Raw genomic sequence first — 14,947 nt, forward strand, 5'->3', positions numbered from 1 at the left:
TCTGGGATTGAATGAGATCATCGTGCTAAATGTTTTGTTTTTTTCTCAGTGTGTATATAGAAAATGCTAAGATAACATTTGCTGTACTAATAAAGTTAGACTTTCATTTTAAGACACTGAGTTGTTGGTGTTCGTATGCCATGTTCCATTTAAGGGTTAATTGTGCCTTAACAAGCCCTAATCACCATCTGTGAGGAGTGGTGCTACACTATTTCCCTGAATAAAGTACATATCAAACAGATTCAGGCAGCCTCTCTACAGCCAGTACTTTGTCTCTAAAGTCCTATCCCGACTTTCTCTCAAAGACATGCTGCAAATGCTATTCCTGTTGTCATCTTTGCTTTCCCAGCAAACTATGGTCGATTTGGTCAGACACATGCACCTCCCCACTAGTCCGCTGTGCTCATCTTACTCCTAATTCACATATCTCAGATTCGGATTGGTTTTGCTTTGGCCTGTTTTTCAGTGTTGTTTCATCTTGCTTCAAAGGGCAACTGCTTTGCTGTTTATCCTGAATGAGGTTCAGGAACCCAACAGCTCCGCTAGTGTTTCAACCCAATTTACAGCGTAAGAATTTCAAAGATCTACTCTTATCCAAGAATGTTTCTGAATAAATCTAGTGCACTTACTATACTCCTTGCTATTATGATTTTGTCAGCCATGTTTTACATTTTCTTCTCAAAATCACTGTGATCCTGTTATTAAATTAGGAATAACAAATTATGAGTTAATGGTATTACATTTCTCCTCACAAGCAAAATTTAAATTGCATACAAGATGACAATGATTGAAATGGAAGAATGCATGTGGAAAATAAGAGTACAAGTTTGTTTTATAAGACCAGTGCTTTCTCTTATTCTTCTTGTAATAAATGCTGAATCCTTATAAATAATTACATTCATTTTTTTCTTCATTTTAAAAGAAAGATATATTTACAAAAAAAAAATTTACAGAGAACTGAATTAAACAAAGAACCACAAAATAAAGAGTTTATGTAGCTGAATATACCAGTTGTAGCAAGAAGAGTGGTTTATAAAGACTTGCAAGACCATTTGTAATGTATTGATAAGGTGAACCTTGTGGCAATGACAGAATTTTTATCTAAAAGTACATTGCAATGTAGTAATACTGTCAGAACAGAGAGACATTTGCCTGATCTGTGATTTAATAGGCACTAAATATTAAAGGAGAGTCATTGCACAGACTGTCAATGTGATATGACTAAATAGTAAGTAATCTAGTGACCATTAATAATCAGAATTATATCTAAGCCTCTGTGTTAGAGTGAGCAACAACCTGATCTGCACTAGCCAACCTAATGATATTATTTATGCAATAATTTGGCATTATGTGTTGAATAATGATATTGAGTGTCTGCTATACATTATATAAATATTCTTCAACAAAACCTTCTCCATTCTGATTAAACAGAACCCATAAAATATCAGTGAAAAAGTAATAAGCTTTCTACATCCTGAAATGTGGCCTTAAATTTCTGTACATTATTCAAGCTGTTAAGCTATGTCCATGTAATAAACTACACTGAAAATAATAATAAAGATTCAATTCGATCTTCTCAACATGATTATTATTTAATTGAAGGAACTTACATCTCATAAAGTATGATGTCTTTCTAAACATACTTTCAGGATCATATTTCAAGAGAAGCTGTATTTGAAAGACAGCATGCACTGAACGGATGCACTAATTTGCTTGCTGTATAATTGCTGTGTACTAATATTAGGAAAGTAAAAATGATCTTAGATGAAGCCTTGTGGAGCTGGTCAAATATACTTAACAACAATGCCATTTGTAATACATATGCATTATGCAGAGGTGTTGTATCCCTTTTCTGTTGCAGATACTTAGACTCAATAAATGCTTTGAGTTGTTCATCTCCACTCCGTACACAGGTTGCATCTTCTGGTGTCTGGTGCCTCTATTCAAACCACTCCTTGGTACCACCACAAAGGGATGTTGTCTTTTAAGAAATGAGTGATACCCCTACTACCTGAAAAGGAGTGTAAAGTCCTAATATACAAAGAGATATCAATTAAAGTAAGGAATCCTAGCAAAAAGTGACACCAAAAGTAATGGGGAATTTGCAAAAGGAAGAGAGGGGAGGGGAGAACAGGAAAATACAGTCTGGGAAAATAAGACAAATTCAACTTCTTCTCTAACTTACACATTCTTCCACAATTGACCTTTCCACCAACCAAGAGAGTCAACCAGGACCCAGGGTAATTACAGACCAGGGAAACCAACTGGTCTCTAATTGCTGTAATTTGATGTAGTTGGAAAGAGAATACTACTCTGTTTGGGGATGAACAAAAGTCAGATCACATTTCTAAGATGGTGAAGTCCACAAAGGTACCATTCACACATTTAAGCTGCAGGTATCCTGGAGCTCCAGTGCTACAGCAAATGATACCCAAAAGAGAGACCGTGGGAGATGCCATTTATGCCAGCCGCTAAGAATTATCATTGACAGAGGAGCTGGAATTAGGAACAGGAAAACAGGATCCGGGGAAGTAAAGGTTCATAGACTATAACAACTAAAGTGAAATTAAAGTGCTTTATGTTTAAAATGGCCTTTGCTTCCTGAGCTGCTCTGTGCCTTTCATCATTTCCAAAACAGTTTTCTCTTGTACTTTCTCCTCAAAAACAGACACTCCTTCCCTAGATAACTTGCTGGGGCATATACAGCTGTGGTTTATCGTTATTTCAGTGAGTTGCTTATCCAAGTGACATCATGCAGAAGACTCCCTAATGAGGGTTTCTGGCTTCTCTCTACTAATCCCTAATATTAGACATGTTGTAGATGGAGTAAGATGACTGATAGTCATCTTACTTGTACTACTTTTGATAGGGCTCCCTAGAGCCTCCAGCTGGATCTGGGAAATCCCAAAGAGGGCTTCAGGAGGCTGAATAATCACAGATCTTGTCACATTTAGCTTCTCAAAGAGGAACAGGGAAAATGGAAACTCAGAAAAAATTTAAAAACTCTTCTTTTATTTACTTAGCAACTGAACTAAAGAAGTCCCTATTTAGCTCAATGAAAAATAAAGATTTTACGTTCTCACTTTCCACATTCCCTCTTCAAAACCATTTGAGGTTGTAAGAAGGCTTAGGTTGAATAAAGAATTTCAATTTCATTCTGAGCATATGCAATAAATGCAAAGGAACATTCATAGATACTCTTGAAATGACAAAAACTTTACACTTAAGGAAAAAAAATCTTCCAATAAAAGGAGAAAAAATCCACCTCTATTTAGAATCACAGAAAGTTAGGGTTGGAAGGGACCTTAGGAGGTCATCTAGTCTAACCGTGCATGCACGTGTGTGTTAGCACATTTTCTGAGAAGGTAGGAAACCTATGTTCAAATCCCACTTCTACTTGAGAGGATTTGAACCACATCATGCAAATCCTGGAACATGCCCTAACAACCATAGTAATGCATATTCTGGGGTGGACTTTAACTCCTATTGATCTCATTTCACTCTGCATAAAACTATTATTTAGAGACCAGAATTCCAAGAATCCCCTCCCTCTCATGACTGTGCTAAACAACAGTTTATAGCATTTTTGAGATGCATCTTTTTCCTGCTGGAGCTGTTTGAAATGTGTTACTATTAATTGAGAGAACAAGTGAGAGTAAGATTATAGTGAGGTGGTTAGGGCACTCATCTAAGATATGGAAAGCAGAGTTCCATACCCATGAATATTTAGGGTTTTTATATAGAACAGGACAGGATCAGCAAAAGGCACTGAAGCTGTCCCCAAAACAAAAGCCAGACCCAGGATATCCCACAGCATGGTGGCTAGGTGGTTAGGCATGGCCTGAGGCAGAATTAGGAATTGAAGTGCTGTCTCTCCATTTTTGGATCTAGTCAGAAGTCAATATAAACATAGACATTGCTGTTGCTGTGATCTCCTCCTTTGAAAGTAGTCCAGAAAAAAAATTCCTAGTGAAAACATTTTTCTGAATTCTAGAAAAATTCACAAATACTCTTGAAATGACAAAACCTTTACATTTAAGCAAAAAAAGTCTTCCAACAAAAGAAGAGGAGAAAAAAAATCCACCTCTATTTAGAATCACAGAAAGTTAGGGTTGGAAGGGACCTCAGGAGGTCATCTAGTGTAACCGTGCATGTGCGTGTATGCATTAGATATCTCGTATATGCATTTCTAATGCACTATGCTTATGCATTAGAAAGCAGTGTTGCCCTGGTCTGTGAAAGCAGAGAAAGAGAAGGTGGAAACCAAAAAAAAAGGAAAGGATAACACATAAAATAGTTGTAAATGAGGAAGGAAAATATTAGGAGCATTAATGCATGAAGGGATCAAAATATTGTATGTATGGCATTTCCATAGCATATAGATTAGTGGATTTATTCTTTTTCTTTAAATTAGTATTGTAATAATTAAATAGGGGTGGGGGTTGTTTTAGGTTTTTTGTTTTGTTTTTTTTTTATGTTGAATTGCCTATTTAAAGAATTGTGTGGTCATTTATTTTGCAGTGAATTTTTTTTCCAGTAAGGTAGTTTTGGATGTGGCTTTTTTTGTGCAAGTGATAAGCACATAGAAAGTTAATCTCAAACATATATATGGCTGTAAATAAATTGTTGTTAGGTCCAGAGATGTTGCCATTTTGAAAATCACAAAAGGACAAAACACTTGATACTCATCTGTGGCCTATGGAAATCAAGAGAAACTTCAAGGATGTAAATGGAGTTATCTTACTGAAAGACCAATATTAGAAGTGGGAAAAAAGACCCTCATTTACTGGGGACTTCTTGACATTACCAGCTTAGCAGATTTTGACCTATGACTATCTGCAGTCTATAGTTCTCACTTCCCAGAAAGCTTAAATTAACCACTGAAATAGCCTATCTGATCACTGATGCTTCAGCAAAGCAGGTCAGCAGCCTGTCATCTTTCTCATGTAACCTTGCCTTGTTACAACTCTATTCTGTCAAGGTACTTTCAAGGATAGTCCCAAATTATTTTTCCCCAAGGTAGCATTAGGTTGACATTTACAACAGAGCCCAACACTCTCAAATTTCGCCTGTCCCTACTTATGAACAGATGGAACAATAAATAGGAAGTTATTTCCTTACTTTCAAAATGTAGAAAAAGATTAAATTGTTAGGAAAAAAAAATTACACTTAAAAGAAAATTTTAACTTTTAAAAAAGTTATTATCATGTTAGTGCAGCAACATACTAATCCCTTTCTTTGTTTCTGACAGGATTCTCACCAACTACAGAGATCATAGCTGAAAGACTAGAAGCAAGGTCTAGAAATGCAGAAACAAAGTTTTAAAATATGAAATATATAGGGAGAGAAACCAGATCCTTAATCCCTTCTTTTGCAATGCCTGGGAAGCTGTTCACAGAGGTAAGCAGTGCATTTTTTTTCTGTATGAGAGGCCATGTATTGGTTCAGAACCAATGCCTATAGATCCAAGTGACACCATTTGCCTTTTGCAACAAAGTACTAGGCATATTGACTATTAAAAAGGACCCGGTTGAAGCACCTGGCAAAAAAGTCTTACAACTGCATTGCATCTACTGTATCTTTGATCATTTTAATAATTTCTATAATCTACTCCAAAAGCCAAACCAAACAACTAGCTTCCTCCAAGGCAGGATGATCAGGCTGCTGGGTCTGAGTTGCATGTTTGTTCCTCATTTTACATCCTGTGGATCTATGAACACAACGCATATTCTTGAACCAGTTGTAGTAAAACACAGATAGCAGAAATATCTAACACAAAAGGTTCCCATATATTTTCATGGTTCTCTGTTAGTTTATTTTTAAAGGGTACAAATAGTTTTGTGTAGCACAGATTGTACTTCTCAGTGAATGATAAGACATTTTGAATTTGCACAGTACAATGCTGCCATACAAGTTGCCTGTTTACATAAACTCATCCAAAATTATGGAAGCAGGGGCACTCTACCTTTATGAAGAGTCAATTTCTTAACATGTTTTAATATAACCTGCTTTACCTGAACAATCATCCAAAAAAGGTCTTAACAGAGCAAAATGATATAACTTTATATTTATGCAAGATTATTACACAAAAGGACTTCTCAAGATTTTGGAGAAATTAAAATTAACACAAAGCCACATACTTATGTCAGCCATTCTGGATTAACTCCAAGGTACTGAGAATGTGGCCTCTCTCTCCAGCATAGGCATTTCTGCTCGGCTACATGGTCTCTTGATTATGATTTAACTTCACAAGTTGTATTAAAGATGCACAGGACTGAAGACCTATCATCAAGTATCACTGGAAGAGAGAGACAGAGACAGACAAAGAAACAAAGAGAAAGACAAAATATAGTTAAAAACAAAATTCCTAATTCTTTTCCAAAACAATACACTCTACAGAAAAGGTTTTTTTTCTCTGGGAAAGAGTATGAGATAAAACATGGCAGATGTGGGGTCACACTCCTAGCACATTCAAAACACTTAGGAGATGGACAAACATACAAATTACAGTGCATTAAAAGACGGGACTTCAAGTCCCCAAAATCCAGTAATTCTCTTCTTCTGGAAAGCAAATATTTATGAGGGTAACAAGAAATAACTCAGGTGGTATAACTGTCAACTTCAATATGTTGAGTGTAACAGTGGGGCGAGCTGGACAAGTCAGTCCTGGCAAGGGAAGACCCCTGGAGGCATGGCAAGCCACTTGTGGAGGGCAGCTGAATGCCTGGTAAGGGCAGGAGATGGCCAGTATTTAACTGCAGGTGCAGAGCTGACAGTGATGTCACAAACCAGCGACCTGCCACAGCTAGAAAAGAGGAAGCAGGGCTGTACAGGGAGAATGTACAGAGCACTTTGGATGCAAAAGACACTGAAGCAGGGGGGGAACAGAACTGGATCCACAGCCTGAAAACTGGGAGGGATTTCCTGCCAGCCTGGGACCACTCAGAGAGAGACTCCCCATGGACCACGGCACCCAGAGAGAGAAGCACAGGAGTTGGGCAGCTGGAAACATGGGTATGGTGAAGATGCTGCTGCCTTTAGTTTCTTTTTTTCCCTTAATAAATAATTGACATTAACTTAGGAGACTCAGCAAGGGGGGTACAGACTTAAAAGCCCTGAATTGATAAGTGGCTCACAATTTGATGTTTTGATTTTGTAGCTCATGGACTGATGTTTTGATTTTGAAGCCCACAAATTGATTATGGGCTGAGTTAATTTAAGGAAGACCACAAATTAATTGGGGCCTCTATTAAACTTAAGGGGACCCGGGAGTTAATTGATTGTGGCCAACTAGGAATTGGATATGGACTTTGTTAATTTAAGAAAACCCATGAATTAATTTATTGCTGAAGTTTGATTAAAACGCTGTGACTCAAGTGAGGATGATAGTGAAGGCCAATGGACCAGAATTAATTGCATCATTGGAGCGCAGGTCTGGACTTGAGGCATGAGCCCTGGGTAGCCTGAGAGCAGGGTTGCTGACACCGTCACAATCTCAGTAGGTGTGTTGGGGAGGAGGAGCCCCAGGAACTTCCACAGCACGAGCATGCTCATGAAGGTGCCAATAACATTCTCGGACCCTCCTTTTCTTCTCAAGATCAAGGCTTGGCAGGTGAGTAGAGGGAGGTACCCCACATGCAAATCGTATTGCCACTCTCGTGTACAGGTGAGCACTCTACAATGAGACTTAACACCTCTGAAGAAAATATTTTGAAATATTGGAAATGTGTTACCTACTGTTTGATGGAATAGTAGATATTACTGCTCTACCCATGTCTTTTGAGAAGTAAATAGTTCCTTTTAAGCAAAAAACAAAAAAAAATCCTTCCATTTCAAATGTGAAATTACCTTCTCAACAAAATTCCACATAAGCAGTTAGAGCATTCTGTTCAAGTTACATTATCATGCATAAGATTTAGCTTATGCTTTAAGTTTTCTTTTGTCATGAAAGGTTCTTTATAGCAAATAAAAGGGAAACACACCCCTAGAATACAAGGAAACATATTATGGATAAGGCAAGAACACCTCTTAATTTCTCTATCAACAGGATCTAAAGATAAATTTTCTTCCTTTCCACCCCCAAAATTCATACAATGTACAGATTGTATTGCATTCCTTTAGATGCAAAATTGAAATGGAAATTAGATTTTTTTAAAAATCAGCTTGATTATGAAGCAACGCACTGCTATAAAAACTCTCAAAGTCATAGTTCTTAGGAAAAAAATACTCCATGTTAATTAAGCATATTTTCAAACCTTTAATTTAAAAGAAAGATTACAACATATTTTATATTGATGTTCTCAAGAAAAAGATTCTTCCATGGAGAATTACTGCTGTATTAATATTTATGATATGCATATTAGTTGTTTCAGCTGGCTACAATTTGCTGTCCTACAAAATACTTCAGAAATGCTACATATTCTCTATAATTCCACCAACAATATTTAAAAGAGCTTGAAGGGTTAGTTCAAATCTTAATGGCTGCAGGGCATGCTTTGATTTTCTTAAACATGCCTATGCAAAGAGCTACTTTCTGGTTTCATTACAAGTAGGTCAGACTAAACTAGGGCATTTCTTCTGTGGGCCAAATCACATAGCGAAAAAGTAAAGCTCAAGTGAAAGTGCTTTGCTCTGAATGCCAATCAGTCAAGTGTCACAGGACTAAGCAACTGAATCTGAGCCAGCCTACAGCTCCTAGTGCACAGGAAAACAGCAGTTACAATTATGAGGTGTGGTACAAGGCACTATTCCAAGGAGAACCACTGGGATCTCTGCTATGCAGCATGTAATGTACCCTTATTAGGGAAACCTTCCCCAACTCTCTTGTATAAATTCAAAAAGGAAAGTGTTTTAGCTCCACTTCTTTTGGTCCCCCATGGATGCCTATACATGTGCAGCAAGGCTGCTCTGACATGCTGTAATTAATCAAGTCTGCTGGAGGCTCTTGGAGCATGGTAATTACTGCACTCCAACAGACTGCAGCGTCTTGTGTATTAACATCCCTGCATTAAAAAATGGCAATGGGGATGCTTTAACTAAAACTCATTTGATGAGCTTTAGTTAAAGCACTCCTTCTGCCATTTTTCCATGTGGGAACACATGCGTGAGACACTCCAGGTGCTTTAATTAGAGCAGCTCTTGGAGCCTTTTTAATTAAAGTGCCCTCCCCATCTCCCACTCCTGCATCATGTGTATAAATGCCTCACGTATAGGGCCCTACCCAAATTGAGGAGTCAGGCAACCAATTTCACAGGCAGATCATGGGGCCGGACACCATTTTCATGGGCTTATCATGGTGCCCCTCCCCCACCATGCCTCTGATTGCCTATGGGGCCCAGGTGGCCCCACCCCTCACCACTGACTGGACAAGAGGGCTGTCCCTCATGTGGCCTCACTCCTTGCTGATGATTGAGGGAGAGGGGTGGGGCTGCATGCCAGGCAGCCTTCTTAGCCAATCAGTAGTAAGGAACAGGGGCAGCCACCATTTTGGCTGCTCTCCTTTGTACTGGCAGTTTCCCTCTCCTTTCTACCCCACCTCGGCAGGCTGCACAGCCAGGCTACCACAGCCATAAAGAATTCTGGCTCCCATTGAGGGGCCAGTATTTTTTTTTTCCCATGAATTTTGTGGACATTGCCCAATTTCACAATTTCCATGACATTGAGAATGGAGTAGGTCCCTACCTATATGTACATGGCAGCAAGGGCAGGATATGGACCTATGTGCTTTCTTGTCTGTCTGAACTGTATAACAGAGGAAGAAAAACATGCATGTTATGATTTGCTGTATGCATTCTGCTTCTTACCATTGCTGTCATGTGGTTATGTCCATCTTCACCATTAAGAGTCAAAGGAGAAAGGCCTAATTGTAGCCAGTCCTGATTAGAAAAAGCAAGGATACATACAGAGTCTTTTTTTTATCTAGTGAACCTTCCCTCCTAACATCCTTAGGGGCTAAACACAAGAGAGGGAGAAGAATACATAGATGTGATCATAGTTTCAGTCTTCTATATATGATTCAGTACAGATGCCTTGCCATAGGCATCTCTGCAGAGGTGTAAAAGTGAGCCTGTTCTCCAGACATGCATGGGAAATCTAGGGGTATGATAAGTTCCTGAAGTACACAACTTTTTCATGGGAATTTCACATTTGGATGGTTAAAGCCATGAATCTAATGTGACAGCAATGCCCAGATCCAACATTACCCTCAAACATTTAAATGGCATTACTTTCATTCATATGCAAATCAGAAGACAGATTGTGACAATAAATGTGCAAGATAAGCTATCAGCTGGCCGTTATCCATTAATATTTGTATGTGCATGCACAGTGAAAAAATATCCATGAAAAAAAATAATCTCCTTCTATGGGCTTTAGGTTTGTGGTGCACATTTCATTTTGGAAGCTCCACATAAGCAAAAGAAAGTCATTTTCTCAAATCTCAGTACAGTAATATTGAAACTAGATAAGAGCAATCCCTTCAGGATCCCATGTCTTTGGCTAAAGTTTATAACTTATTACTTAGTCATGTGTCTTACATTTTACTTTCATGTGAAAACAAATCAATTGTTTTAAAGGACTATTATCATAGGAGCCGTAAGACCCAGCATAAATTTTAATTAAGCTCACAACTTGATTCCTATCAAATATTTATTGAAACAGCTTGTTCTTGGAAAATTTTTATAAAATATATATATATATATATATATTGTAAAACTTGGTCTGATATTTTTAGAAACATTTTTTTTTCCCATTCTGGAAAAGGTTGTTTCATGATGTTTCAAATTTTCATTTTGGAATTTTGATTTTTTTATGTTCTTTTATGGCTTTTCAAATCTTCTTCTATTTTTTTCATTCTTATTCTTATTTTTATTACTTGTGAATTATCTTATGACACAAGCATTATACTGAAGCACCCATTTATTTTTAAAGTTTGTAGTAAAAAGAATAAAGCTGATCTAGAAAAGATAAGATATTTCAATATGCACTAGACCTATCCTTGATTAATTAAAAATAATATTTTTAATTTTATTATATTCAATCACGTTAAGATGTATCAATAACACTCATGTACTGAGCCGTTATATGACGTGAAAATAATAAAAATTAAAAAAAATGAAATGAAATTCTAAAACTAAAAATCTTAATGTTCTAAAACAAGAATTGGAAACTATGGGAAGTTTCTTATGTCTGTTCAGGAAACAGATCCCTCTCCTGCATTGAAATAATAAGTTTCCTCTGAAAGGAAACTTTGTAGTTCCAAACAGCTCTGCCCACAACACCCTTCATGATGGTAAATATTCACATTTTACAAAAAAGAAAGACAAAACATAAACATAAAATGAGTAGAATCACTTACTGCATCGGGGGTGCATGTACACATAACAATAAGGTGATGTAGAAATGCACTATGGCAATGTAGCTCATTGCTATGTAGCATCGGTGGGCACAAACCATGATACCAGTGCTACATTGCAGTAGGAATGAGCTACTTCACTACAGCACATCACAACAGCAATATAGCTACTAAAAATAATCATGTGCCACCAGGATCGCACAGTAACAGCTGTTACTGCACTATCATTTAATACTTTCTAAAGCAAGTACTAAATGATGGCATGGTAACAACTGTGCCATGGGGGACGTGTGTAGGCATGCCCAGTGGGTCAGTGAAAGAGCCATAAATAAGCCAATTATGTCTGACCCTGAATTTAGTGCCCTCCAAAACTGAACATCTTGTTTCTTTCTTAATAGTCAGTACATCATCAGATGCTATTACACCCATTCTAAAACCTTGACTAGTAAGGATGATCTCTTCATGAACATAGCTCTCACACATGCAAAAGAAAGAGAAGCTGAATGATAACTATGTTTGACAAGACTCCAGGCTATGTCCCAATCAATCAAAAAGAAATATAAAAGCAATTCTAACAACTTGCATTTACCCATTAGGAATTCATAGGGCCATATGCTCTCATGTAGACAAGGCCCAAAGCAAACTCAAATTAGTCAGAGTTTGCCAAGGACACATGGTGAGGGAGAAGGAGACTGAAAGAAGCCATTTTACGAAGTCTAGCCCCACTCGTGTTGTAACTGCAACTTCTCAGTCCTAAGCGAGTATATATCACAAGTTCAGAGGACCATAGCAGAGAAAGGCCATATGCTGCTCTCTTTTTCGGGGGGATAAGTTTACTGATAGATCTTAACTCAATGAGAGAAGTAAAATTTGCACCCCTGGAGCTTTAGATCACTCTGGGATAGATGGCTAAGAATCATGGATATGAGCTCTTCTCCGGCTCAGAAACAAATCAAGCATACTATCTATGACTGAATCAGACAACCTTGACAATCCACTCATGGGAACTGTTAGGTTTATAATCTGACAAGGCAGTCTGAGATAAGCAAAAACTTAACTTTGCACCAGAAGGTATCTGAAATTGCTGTTTTTCCAGTTTTACAAATTGGTAAAAATAGGATTGAAAGAGCCTCTTCTGGTATCATTGTGTGACATTACATGAAAAGCAAGGAATGAAAAGCTGCCAGTCAAAAGGAGAATCAAACTGCTTTGGAACCTCACAGAAGTGTTTACAAGAACCACAGGGAGATTTTGGAGGAGACAAGGCAACTCTAAAAATGACTGAAAAATAGACAGCTTTGCTAGTAAAGTTGTCCAATCTGCTGTTTTTTTCTGATATCCAAAGGATCTAGGTTCCTAGGACTGGAAGGACTAAGAAATCTGGCTCCCTAACACCCATAGAAACTCACTAACTGAAAGGGCCCCTATAATTGCCACTGTAAGCCCTCACACACTGTAGGCCCCATATTTGAAACACCAAGAACAACTTATCATAAAAGCAGGGTACACAAGGTCATTGCCAATGGGGCAACAAGGAAATTGTTTGTTAAGAAATGCTCATAGGATGCTAAGAAAATGACAACTGCCACTTCATAGCTGGGATCCCTAGACCAGGTTCCACCATTTTTAAACCAGTCTATATGTGCTGAACTTCTGTTCTGTCTCTCTCTTTCATATGACATTTTAGGATTACAACGTTCATAGATTAGTATCTAAATTTGATAGCCATTTGACTGTTTCAGGGGTAGCTGCATGGTTTCATTTTAGATCACCATTAAATGATCTAATTGGGCAATCATTTACAATGTGTTGCACCGTCTGAAAAATCGCACCACAATCGCAACCCGGATTCTCTGATTGCCCATTTATGGAGTAGGTGTCCGCATTTTCCACGAAACGTCCAGATGCAATTCAGCAAGGACCAAATCTTTCTTGGAAGGTCAAGTCCTGGCTGGGGGACTGTATGTCATTAACAATGTATTTCTGTAGCAGGTTAGTATTTGTCTAGGCTTCCCTCCATTTTTCTTCAATGCTCGTGTTATCATCATAGGGTGTCTTGGTGCATTTCCAGAGGGGTTTTCTAGATTTAAGTGGTAGGGTAGTGATGTTCTTATTGATTGGGAGGTTTGGGTGACTGATGGCCTTATAGTATTCCCTTTCGCTTGTGGCATCGCAGTGGGGCTATGGGAAAGCACTGTTCGCTAGCACTGGAAGCCATAGTAATGGCAGACTTTTTAGCATTCCTGATATTAGCCACATAGCTGCACTTAACTGTGTATCACCAATCTTTGTGTGTATGCTTTTTTTCCGAACTGGGGAGCAATATTCTGCTGCAGAAGAAACAAGTGCTAGAATGGCTGTAAGAAGCATGGTTGCATTTGTTCCCCATGCTGTTCTGGCCAGTTTATGCACAGGGTTAACTCATGCTTTTTATTTTTTAAAGCAACATTCTGTAGATGTTCACGAAAGGTGAGGTTCCAATCGAGAGTTACGCCAAAGTATTTTGGGAACTTCTCATACTTAACCTCTTCTCTGCAGAAAGCAATGGTGAGTTTCTGGTCAGTGTGGGCATTGTTTAAATGAAATTACATGAGAACAGATTTCCTTGGATTTGGACGGAGTCTCCAACATGCAAAATATTCTTCAAGTAACTTGAGATCTTTGCATTGATTGACGAAGTTCAGCCCTTACTTATTGTGTAGTTTGGTGATCCATAAGGGTCTTTCCATCCAGCACCATTTTTTGAGGTAATGGAGTTTATGATTTTATGCTGACAGTCTTATTCAGTAGTGGAAGTGCTGCTCCTAGGTGTCTCCGAAGGTGCCAAGCTTTACGGCTTGAGTGTATACAATCTAATGACTCCATTGCTTCAGTCTGTTCTGTTACTGGTGTAGACCAGTTTTGTGCACTGAGATTCTGTTCTTTTATGAGTATACACCAGTTTCTGACCACTTTTACCAGTGAAAGTTTAATGTCATAAACATTAAACTATACATTTACTAATAAAAATATTAAATAGGATAGGTCCCAAGACTGATCCCTGAAGAATACTGCTCTCCAGTTATCTTCCCACATAATCTATTGTAGTATCCTTTTGGGACAATCCCTTATTGTTTATTTCTTTATTTATTAAGTTTACAGGCTGCCCTTCCAGGCTCAAGGTGGCTTACAAGGAAGACAACATATCTTTAAAAGATATCACATCTACCCAAAGAACCATGCCCACCTTTATAAAATAAGATCGTATAACAAAAGCAGCCCTCCCTGCCCCTACTTACTCCCACTTCTCTGCTTTTCACCTAGGAGAGTATGGTGTACCCCTTCCCCTCCTGCTCCTTGTATACCTCGTTATTGTAGTATGGAACACTATCCACTCTATTTTGGCCAATAATTTCCCATGAGACATGGTATCAAAAGCTTTGATTATATGAAGATAAATTAAGTCCAATGCCTTACTCTTATCCAAGAACTCTATTATTTAGTTAGGAAAGCCTATGAAATTAGTCTGACACAGTCATCCATTGATAAATCCATGTTACATTTTGTCTCATTTTCCATTTCCTCTCGTACCTTCATCCATTTCTTTCTTTCAGT

At 38.0% G+C, this 14,947-nt stretch overlaps 1 long non-coding RNA gene across 1 annotated transcript in view; it reads right to left on the reverse strand.

Moving 5' to 3' along the window:
• Positions 1-5,806: 5,806 nt before the first annotated feature.
• The window catches only part of LOC132249085 (uncharacterized), a 58,792-nt gene continuing 49,651 nt past the window's right edge, over positions 5,807-14,947 (reverse strand). Inside the window, exon 3 of the long non-coding RNA XR_009460477.1 lies at positions 5,807-6,298. This is a non-coding gene — a long non-coding RNA (uncharacterized LOC132249085). The remainder of the gene's footprint in view (positions 6,299-14,947) is intronic.

Source organism: Alligator mississippiensis, chromosome 3, assembly GCF_030867095.1.
Source record: "Alligator mississippiensis isolate rAllMis1 chromosome 3, rAllMis1, whole genome shotgun sequence".
NCBI classification, from domain to species: Eukaryota; Metazoa; Chordata; order Crocodylia; family Alligatoridae; genus Alligator; species Alligator mississippiensis.